This window comes from Geotrypetes seraphini, chromosome 18, assembly GCF_902459505.1.
Source record: "Geotrypetes seraphini chromosome 18, aGeoSer1.1, whole genome shotgun sequence".
NCBI classification, from domain to species: domain Eukaryota; kingdom Metazoa; phylum Chordata; class Amphibia; order Gymnophiona; family Dermophiidae; genus Geotrypetes; species Geotrypetes seraphini.
In genome coordinates this window covers 47,801,206-47,811,939 of record NC_047101.1, presented here as the reverse complement: position 1 = coordinate 47,811,939, position 10,734 = coordinate 47,801,206, and the positions used below count along the sequence as shown (strand labels likewise).

Sequence of the window (10,734 nt, the reverse complement as noted above, 5' to 3'; positions counted from 1 at the left end):
GGGAAGGGTTTACAGTTTTCTATTTTCTTTGTTTACTTATACAACTACAGTTTCTTCATGATTGTTATTATACAGGCCTGATCATAGGCATTTCTTGTGTTCTTTGTGCAATGTTCTTTGGCCTGTTTGTTTATTAATGTTTTTGCTTGAAACTGAATAAAGATGATTTAAAAAAAAAAAAAAAAATCACCTATTAGTAATACTTCCCTTTTTACAACTATATTCTGAATATCCACTTTTGTCTGTGAAGGAGGCCATTATAAATGCATTTTCCATTCCCTCTTTCCAGATTGACCCACAGTGCCTCTTCCTTACCCTGCAGATCCTGCAATTGTGTGGCTTTAATATGATCTTAAACATACAATGCCAACCCTCCCCCCTCCTTTTCTTCCTACCCTGTATTTCCTGAACAGATTTTAGCCCAGTAAAACTATATCCTAGTCATGGTTCTCCGTGAACCATGTGTCCATGATCGCCACTAAATCCAATTCAGCCTCTTCCATCAGAGCCTCTAGATCAGGAGTGTCAAAGTCCCTCCTCGAGGGCTGCAATCCAGTCGGGTTTTCAGAATTTCCCTAACGAATATGCATGACATCTATTTGCATGCACTGCTTTCATGGTATGCTAATAAATCTCATGCATATTCATTGGGGAAATCCTGAAAACCCGACTGGATTGCGGCCCTCGAGGAGGGACTTTGACACCACTTTTTACACTAGAAAAGTCCATCTTCTCAATCATAGTGTCCTCACTCTGGAACACTCTTCTCCTGCATATAAAGCAAGAATCTTTGCTCACACTATTCAAGACAAAACTCAAAACCTTTTTATCAAGTTCCAAGTTTATTTAAAGTTTCATATACCGCCCAATCAGCCTTCTAGGCAGTGTACACTGTCTTAAAAAACATATATGAGATAACAATATATCATTTAAAACAATAATAGTTAATAAAAACAATTTAAACAGAAACAACAAGGGAAACAGAGTAGAATTACAATTTTCAAGTAAAAAGAGAGAACATATAGGGAAAAAACAAAAGGAGGGATGTCAAAGGTAAAATAAAAAACTATGTAGCCTTGAAAAGGACATTTAGGTCTCGAAAGCATCAAGAAAAAGAAATGTTTTAAATTTTGTCTTAAAATGATGAAGAGTTGATTCTTCCCGTAAGTAGGCCGTTATATCTAGAGTTGCATTTTATTCAAAGATGCCTACGATACCTAATCTTGGGGGTCCATTTTCTTTTCCTGAAATATCATTAATTTCAGGTCTTCAACTCCAAACGCCTCCCTAGAGGCGAATTAACTCCATCCCCCTCCCTCATATTTTTTTATCTCAATGTATTTTTTTTTACCACCTCTTGTTCTTTTCTCCCCTATCATGTCAGTCTTATGTAATATATGTAAACTCCCCCTCCTCCTCCACATCTATTGATCATGTGGTGGAATTTTTATTTTTTTTTATTTTGTTTTTGTTAAAATTTTTTTTTTTTTTTTTTTAGTGTACCATTCCTGGAGATACTGCAATACCAAGTTGACGTGTGGAATGGACGAAGCAAGCTCCCACTCCATCTCCCCGTTCCAAAAATTAATCCAATATATCGTCCCTAGATAAGGGACATATCCGATGTCAATTTTTAAAAATGTTTTTATTGATTGTAAACCATCTAGATAAATTTTGATGGACAGTATATCAAAGAAATAATAAACTTGGAAACTTAGTCCTATGGCTGGTCTAATTGTGGGCACCTTAATTTAGGCATGACGATTCTAAATTACATTTATATTCTATAATGGACCCCGTGTGCTCAGGGTTTGTTATAGAATGGACTCCTACTGTGTGGCCTCAGTGTACCTACAGTATATGGAAGCATCCACTTATCCAATTTCCTCATTGGTGTGTCAAAATTCGGAATTTTTCTATCACAGTTTGGTCATGGATGAAAGCCCAGGTGACGCAACAACAAAAGAAGAATTAGAAGAAACTTGACAAAAAAAAAAAAGAAGAATGCTGTAGAACAAACTACTGTACATGTTTCATGTCCATTCAGCTGTACACAAAAATCAAAACGGAGGGGCTGAGGAGATTGCTGCACACAAGAAGAGCTATGATCCAGCCGTCAGATGTCATCCACTTGTGCCTGACTCAATTCTGCTTGCCAATGGAGAAAAAATTATTATTTAGTTTTCACATAACTTTGAAAAGAAAGTGGACTGTACACTTTTACCCCCTTTGGATAAAAGAAACCTCCACACATTGCCTTCTGGAAACTTAAAATTAACAAGCATAGGGAAGAAGTAAATTTCCCCCCACTTTTTGCTGTACAGTATAATCTCGTTATAACGGACTTCAAGGGACCTGGAAAAAAACGGTCCATTATATCCAGAGTTGCATTTTTTAAAAACTTTACTTAGGGCAACTTGAAACAACGTAAATTGATGAAGAACAGTCACTGCAACATCAATAACAAAACCCAGCAAAACATTGGTATGGCACGAAACAATTGCAAACCAGAACACAGTTCTGGAAAGAAAAATACTCTCTCATTTTCTTTCTGGGCTGCATTTTGATACTATATCACCAGCATGCCACGTGCCTTGTAGGCGGAGCCTGCATATCCATTATAGCCAAATAAAACTGCAGCTAAAAGTAGCTCTGGGGACCAAAATAGTTGTCCCTTATATCCGAAAATCTGTTATATGCAAGTCCGCTTTATCCGATGATTTTCTGTATGTTTATAATGGTGCTTGGTCGTGACCAGCAGACCTCGTCTGCTATAGGCGAGGATCCGTTATAAGCGAGTCTGTTATAACAAGATTATACTATATCTTAAAGCCTAACGCTTTGCTAAGGCGTTTTCCAGCACATAAGGGGTTATAAGCTGTTTCTCTGAATGATCCAACTGTGAGTTTTGATATTTTATTCTATATGTGTGATTGTTAATCGCTCAGAACTGTGTAATCCATACATTTTTTTTTTATACATAAAAGAAAAAGTGCTTATGACTTTCCAAGAAAAAAGGATGAAAATTAATTAGCCAGAATTAGTCAGTTTTTAAAAAAAAATAGCTTCAGTTCCATTACTGGATATTAGCAGTGAAAACAGATTTCCTCTCATTGCAAGACATACCAGTACTTTAAAAAAAACCTGTGATAAGATGCTGGATTCCTGTATGTGGCTTTGTACTTCTGGTAGTTGTGCAGAATGCAGTGAACTGTGTGTTTCCAAGGAGTAGAAAAGAATGCGTGAAAAGGTCTTGGCTCTTGTTTGAAACCCAGACGATAATAATAATAATAACCGTGAAGTTCTATGCAGTTTACAAAGATTAAAAGATGGTACAAATAGGGATCAAGGGATCATTTATTGAGGAGAAAGAGTTGTACGGGTCAATTGCCTAGATATTTCAGGAACAGATATGTTTTTAGGCGTTTCCTGAATTCCCCATAAGTAGTAGGCGTAAGCAGTTGTTCTAGATCTTTACCCCATAATGCTGTCTGATGAGAGAAAAGGTGTTGATGGTGTCTTTTGAGTTTACATCCTCTGACTGGAGGGGAAACGAAGTTCAAATGTGAACTTCTCTTATGTCTGTTGGCTGAGAAGGAGAAAAGGTTAGTTATGTTAGACCATATAGTACTTTAAAGCAGAAACAGGCGAACTTAAATTTCACGCGTTCCTCCATCGGCAGCCAATGTAGTAAGGTGTCACATGATCAAACTTCTTCAGCCCGAAAATCAGTTTGACCGCTGCATTTTGCACCAATTGTAATTGTTGTATATTCTTTTGGGAAATTGCTAAATAGGCGATGTTATAGTAATCAAGTTGATTGAGTACGATGGATTGTACCAGGATTCTAAATGCTGACATATCAAAATATGCTCTAATAGATCGAAGTTTCCAGAGAGTGAAAAAACCCTTTCATGGTTAAGCACTGGTCTAGTGTTATGCCCAATACCTTCATAGTACATTGAATATGGACTATTATGAAATAAATCTTTGCAGGGTTCCAGTTTTGCATCCCTCAATCTGATGCTGTATGTTACTGCTTATTAGGGAGTCTGGCCTCTGGTAAAAACATTTAAATATAGGGCTCAGAAAGATGACCAGTGTTGTGCTGGTTATAAGGTTGGAGTGAGTAAAGGGGATATACCACTTTTTCTGTGTGGTTACGCAATCGAAGCGGTTTACATATTTTTAGACATGGAAGCATGCTCGTAAACCAAAGTGCTCGTGTATCAAAGCGAGTTTCCCCATACAAAGTAGAGGAAACTCGGATGATTCGTTCCACATCACATAAAGACCCCTCCCCCCCCCCCCGAGGCCACTGACACACTTCCACCCCACCCCACCCCACCACATCCCAAAAAGACACCCCAAGACCCTGGCGCGTTTCCACCCCACCTCCAGGAACCGGCTTCACCTCCCCGCAGCCCAAACCCTTACTTAGAGGGGACAGGACACCGGCAGCACCAACCTACAGGATGTGCTGGTGCCGAAAGAGCCTGCCGTTGATCTCTGCTGGGCTGCTGCAGGGCCTTGAGCATCTGCGCATGCTCAAGGCCTTCTGGCTCCCACTCTCTCCGAGATTCTCAAGGCCCAGCAGAGATCACTAGCAGGCGGAAGGCTCTTTCAGCATCAGCACATCCTGTGGATTGGTGCTGCGTGCCATGTCCTGTCCGCTTGAGGTAAGGGTTTGGGCCGTAATGGGGGGAGGGGAAAGCCGGTTCTTGGGGATGGGGTGGGGGCTCACATATCGAGTCAACGCTCAGTTTGCGAGTCAAAGTTTGCAGGAGTGTTGTATTCGTCTTGCAAAACACTCTCAAACCACGTTACTCGCAGACCAAGGTTAGACAAGTAGTTGCATGTATTTTGTACCTGAGGCAATGAAGTGTTAAATGACTTCCCCAGAGTCACTTAGCACTTCATTGCTCCGGGTACAGTTGTGACAAATGGATGACTTCCCCAAGGAAATTAAGGAAAGTATATAAACCCCAGTGCAGAAGGGCTGACCAGGTCAGTGCCCAGGACAATAAATTAGCTGACTACCTGGTGAGTGACAATGAAATGGAAATAGAACTGGAAGGCTTAGACTTACCTGAAGCAGAAAGAAGCTGCCTTGCTATTGTCCATTGCCTGTAAGGCAGAAAGCTCATAGGCAGTTTCCCCTCAGAGAAACGGCATGGGCTGAGGAAGGAATTCCCTTCCCCCATCCAAAGCCAAGGGGGAGTGGTTCTTCCCCTCAGCTTAAAGCCAGGCTGTTAGAGAGCAGAGGGAGGAAGGAGGAGGAGCAGAACGAGGCTTGGCAGTAGAGCAGAGGCAGGATGGGGCTGAGCAGTTCCTCAGCACTGACTGGGAAATGACTGAGGAACAGGCTGGTAATTTGGCCACCGAATTCCTTCCCCCAGAACCCATGGTGTTGGAGGAAAGTGGGGCTATACAGGAAAGCTGGCCAGAGGAGATGGAGAGCTGAATATCCTGGAAAAGGTCTGTGAACAGAGGTCTTGTCTAGGCTGTATTTTGCTGTTTGCTCTTTGAGCTAATGACTGTGGGAGTTACTCGGGAAATAATCCTGTACTGCAATTTCACATGCTGTTTTGCTGAAGTGTGGAAAGGATACAGTAACCTCCTCTTCAGGTTATGGTCTCAGCTGAACCAAACCTCATGCTGGCTAGTTTAAAGTTCAGAATTTCCTGACTTCCACACTCTGTGGAAGTGCCCAGCTGTTAAGATAGTGCCTTAGCAACTAACTAATTGAATTAGTCTGCCTGCCTCGTAGGAAGAAGGAAATTAACCCTCTCAGGGAAAAGCCTGCTCGGGACTAGGGAGAAAGTTCAACCCAGCTAGAGAGAGTGAATGCACTGCAGGACAGCACAACATATTTCTCAATCATGAACAAGAATGTCTCTCCTGTAAAGCTACAGGAGAAAGTTATTGGTGTTAACTGTTTCACTGCCTAGCCTCATGGCATATTAAGGACTGTATGTGTTTTACCAATCAAGCCCAGAGTAGAGAGTTGCGCGGGGACAGAAACCTCACCCGTCCCCACCAAAGTCCCACCCGTCCCCGTGAGGAATCCCTCCGTCCCCACCCGTCCCCGCGAGGAATCCCCTCCGTCCCCACCCGTCCCCGCGAGGAATCCCCTCCGTCCCCACCCGTCCATATAAACTTCAGAAATAGTTATTTCATTTAATTATGCTACTGAATTAAAGGCTCTGGTAGAAACCCATTTACAAATAAGCAAAAAGACTTTATTAATTTGAAAATATTAATTGGGAAGAATACATACTTTGTAAACGGGTTTCTACCAGAGCCTCTAATGTTTATAAATTTTTATCAACACAACTAATATACTACTTTATCCTGAAGCAAAAAAAAAAAAGAAATAGAATTCTTTTCCTACCTTTGTTGCCTGGTTTCTGCTTTCCTCATGTTCTCATTCAATTCCTTCCATCCACTGTCTCTCTTCCTTCTGCATCTTCCATTTGCTCTGTTACTGTGCCTCTCCCTTTCTTCCCCCTTCCAAATTGGTCTGGCACCCATCTTCTTCTCTCCGCTCCCCCCATAGTCTGGCATCTGTCTTCTTCCCTGCCAGCGTCTTCTCCCTACTCTCTCTTCCCCATTTCCTTTCAGCGTCCTTCTCCCCCCATCTTCCCCATGTCCTGTCAGCATCCTTCTCTGTCTTCCCCATGTCCTTTCAGCGTCCTTCTCCCTCTCTGTCTTCCCCATGGCCTTTCAGCGTCCTTCTCCACCCCCCCCCCGTCTTCCCCATGTCCTTTCAGCGTCCTTCTCCACCCCTTTGTCTTCCCCATGTGCTTTCAGCATCCTTCTCCCCCCTCTGTCTTCCACAAGTGCTTTCAGAGTCCTTCCCCCCCCCGCCCTTCCCATGGCCTTTCAGCATCCTTCTCCACCCCTTTGTATTCCCCATGTGCTTTCAGCGTCCTTCTCCCTCCTCTGTCTTCAAGTGCTTTCAGAGTTCTTCCCCCCCTCCTCCCGTCTTCCCCATGGCCTTTCAGCGTCCTTCTCCCCACTCCTTCTCTACCGCCCCGGGTGCAGCACAGCCGGCCAGGTCCCCTTACTTTTGTGGCACTTCCCCGGTCCGACAAACCTCCCTGCCCTTAACTGCGAATCTAAATTACCTTATTACAGCTGCTGTAAGAAGATAATTTAGATTCGCGGCTACAGGGCAGGGAGGATTGTCGGACCGGGGCTGTTGTCGGTCAGTCGGGGAAGTGCCACAAAAGTAAGGGGACCTGGCCGGCTGTGCTGCAACCGGGGCGGGGTGTGGCGGGGCGGACCGCCCCCTCCCTTGGTAGCCGCTCGAACCGCGAGGCTACTCTCCTCCTTACCTGCACTGCCTGCAGCACAGAGCCAAACGGAAGTCTTCCCGATGTCAGCGCTGACGTCGGGAAGACTTCCGTTCGGCTCTGTGCTGCAAGCAGAGAAGGTAGGGAGAAGAGCCGCGCGACTGAGTACATCCAGCCCCGCAGGAACCCCGCGACCCTCGGAGGCGTCCCCACGGGATCCCCGTGACCCTAGGGGCGTCTCCACGGGATCCCCGTGACCCAAAGGGGGAACCCGCGGGATGCCCGTGGGTCCCGCGGGATTCCCGTCGTCCCCGTTCCCGTGCAGCTCTCTAGCCCAGAGCTGCTTGCTTGGTGACCAGGAATGAAATGAACTTTTTCTGTTATTTTTGTATGATGTTCATGCTACCAGGAAAACCTGGAGCGGCACAGTAATTCCACGGCCGGTGGCCGAATAAAAGCTTATGTTTTCACTAAGGCCATTCTGACAGTGTGATTTTTTCCAAAATCCTTGGAGAATAAGCTTAGTGGGGCATTTGCCAGCGACTACCAACTTGAAAGGTGACCCTAATTCTAAAGGGACCACGCCAGTAGCAAGCTTCATGTCACTACCCGACGGCTCAAGGTGTTCTCAGAGAGCGAGGGTGTGACACAGTATAATCACAAATTGGAAAAAGGAACAAGGTAAAGTGAATATTGATCAAGTTGGCGGCCCTCCAGGTACTATTTCGAGGCCCTCAGTATGTTACCATTGTTCTGGAACGTTGCCTGCCTCACTGCTGTAACCTCATGCAAGCGCTTTTCTGCATCTGTACGCGATTGTGAGGTGGAGTGGAGAGGACAATCGTGTACAGACGCAGGAAAGCGCTTGCGTGAGGTTACAGCAGTGAGGCGGGCAATGTTCCAGAAAGTAAGGTAACCATTGGAGGCAGTGCAGCTTGTGAATGTGTACATAATCTCGTGGATTCTCAAGAAATTCGGCACCTCTCCTGGCGGTGACTGCTTGATGTAAGATGGCGGTTGTGTCCAGTGCTGGAGGAGGTGAGAGCTGAAGGCGGTTGGGACGCGACCACAGGACACTTAAGGCACAAGTTTTCCAGGCACAAGTCGGATATTGATTCTCCCCTCTACAAAAAAGCCTAGAGGACTACACCAAAATCTTGTCTCTTGCAGTTGATACTTTAGGATCTAAATCACAATTTTGCAGGTGGTAAAACTCTTTATAAGTTTATAAATCTTTCCTCAATTGCTTCTGATAATTTCAGCTATACCCAGCTGAAAGCAGTGCAACATGCAGAAAGTGAAAAACTATCTAAACTTTCTGCATAGTGTCACACCCACGCTCTCTGCGAACATCCTGAGCCGTCGGGTAGTGACATGAAGCTTGTAACTGGCGTGGTCCCTTTAGAATTAGGGTCACCTTTCAAGTTGGTAGTCCCTGGCAAATGCCCAACTAAGCTTATTCTTCAAGGGTTTTGAAAAATCACACTTTGTCAGAATGGCCTTGGTGAAAACATAAGCTTTTATTCGGCCACCGGCCGTGGAATTACTGTGCCGCTTCAGGTTTTCCTGGTAGCATGAACATCATACAAAAACAACAGAAAAAGTTCATCTCACTCGTAGTCACCCAGTAATCAGCTCTGGACTGGGTTAATAAACCACATACAGTCATTAATATTCCAGGAGGTTAGGAGGTGAAACAGTTAGCACAAATAACTCTCCATTGTAGCTTTACAGGAGAGACATTCTTGTTCAGGATTGAGAAATATTCTGTGCTGTCTTCCAGTGCTCTTACACTCTCCAGCTGGGCTGGACTTTCTCCCTAGTCCCCAGCAGGCTTTTCCCTGAGAGGGTTAATTTCCTTATCCCTATGAGGCAGGCAGACTAATTGAATTAGTTAGTTGCTAAGGCACTATCTTTACAGCTGGGCCCTTTCAGGAGTGTGGAAGTCAGGAAATTCTGGGCTTTAAACTAGCCATCATTACACCCTGGCTTTTGGTTCAGCTGTGAACATAACCTGAAGAGGAGATTACTGTAGCCTTTCCAAACTCCAGCAAAACAGCATGTAAAATTGCAATACAGGATTATTTCCCTAGTAACTCCCACAGTCATTAGTTCACAGAGCAAGCAGAGAAATACAGCCAAGACAAAACCTCTGTTCACAGACCTTTCCCAGGATATTCAGCTCTCCATTTCCTCTGAACAGCTTTCCTGTATAGCCCCACTTTCTTCCCATACCATGGGCTCTGGGGAAAGGAATTCAGTGGCCAAATTACCAGCCTGTTCCTCCGTCATTTCCCAGTCAGTGCTGAGGAACTGCTCAGCCCTCTGCTCTACTGCCAAGCCTCGTTCTGCTCTTCCTCCTTCCTCCCTCTGCTCTCTAACGAGCCTGGCTTTAAGCTGAGGGGAAGAACCACTCCCCCTTGGCTTTGGATGGGGGAAGGGAATTCCTTCCTCAGCCCATGCCGTTTCTCTGAGGGGAAACTGCCTATGAGCTTTCTGCCTTACAGGCAATGGACAATAGCAAGGCAGCTTCTTCCTGCCTGGCTCATTTAACTGCTTCAGATAAGTCTAAGCCTTCCTGTTCTATTTTCATTTCATTGTCACTCACCAGGTAGTCAGCTAATTTATTGTCCTGGGAACTGACCTGGTCAGCCCTTCTGCACTGGGGTTTACATACTTTCCTTAATTTCCCTGTGGCAAACCTTGGGAAAGACGTCCGTTTGTCACATTCCCCCACACTTAAAAGCTGACCACCTGGTTTAGCTAAGACACCTCAATGACATTTCTTATTTTTACTTTTTTTCCCTGTGGATTGAGTGAGTTCGGTCCCCTGTGGACACTCCCCTTCAGGGTGACTAGGTGTTAGGTGAGGAAACAACTGTGCCCACTGCTGAGGAGAGAGTCTCACCTCCTCTCCTATCATCATTGGGTCCGGTAGGGATAGATCTTCCTCTACCCTATTCATTCCAGCCTCCTCACTTAACCTAGAATTCCTAAAGTCCTTCTCAAGGTCCTGTGTAATGGCAGGAGGGTCCTGAAAATCTTCTGGCCAATTCAGAATTGGCGGTTGTGTAGGTCCTACCTGTCTTTGCCCTTGGACCTCTACACCTTCCACCCTTTGAGCTAAGGCCGCTACCACCTCAGCCATCTCCTCCAGACTGTCTTGTTTAACCCGCCCCACTTGGGTTTGAATGTCCTTCAGAGTACCCTCTATTTTGATGAGCTGGGCCCTCTGCTGTGCTATTTGAGCTTCAAATGTTTGTGTTTGTTTGCCCACCACAGCACTCTCTCCCTCCCTATCTTTCCATTTACTGGATAGGGTTTCTATAATCTTGCCTAGCTCTTTTTGTTGCTGTTGATTGTCAGATACCTGTGTACCTATTTGCGTTACCTGACTAGATAGTTCCGTCAGGGTCTTACTGAAGGAATCCGCATT

The 10,734-nt window shown here is 44.8% G+C and overlaps 1 pseudogene; it reads right to left on the bottom strand.

Moving 5' to 3' along the window:
• Positions 1-1,492: 1,492 nt before the first annotated feature.
• Positions 1,493-1,699, bottom strand: LOC117351932 (annotated as a pseudogene).
• Positions 1,700-10,734: the final 9,035 nt, after the last annotated feature.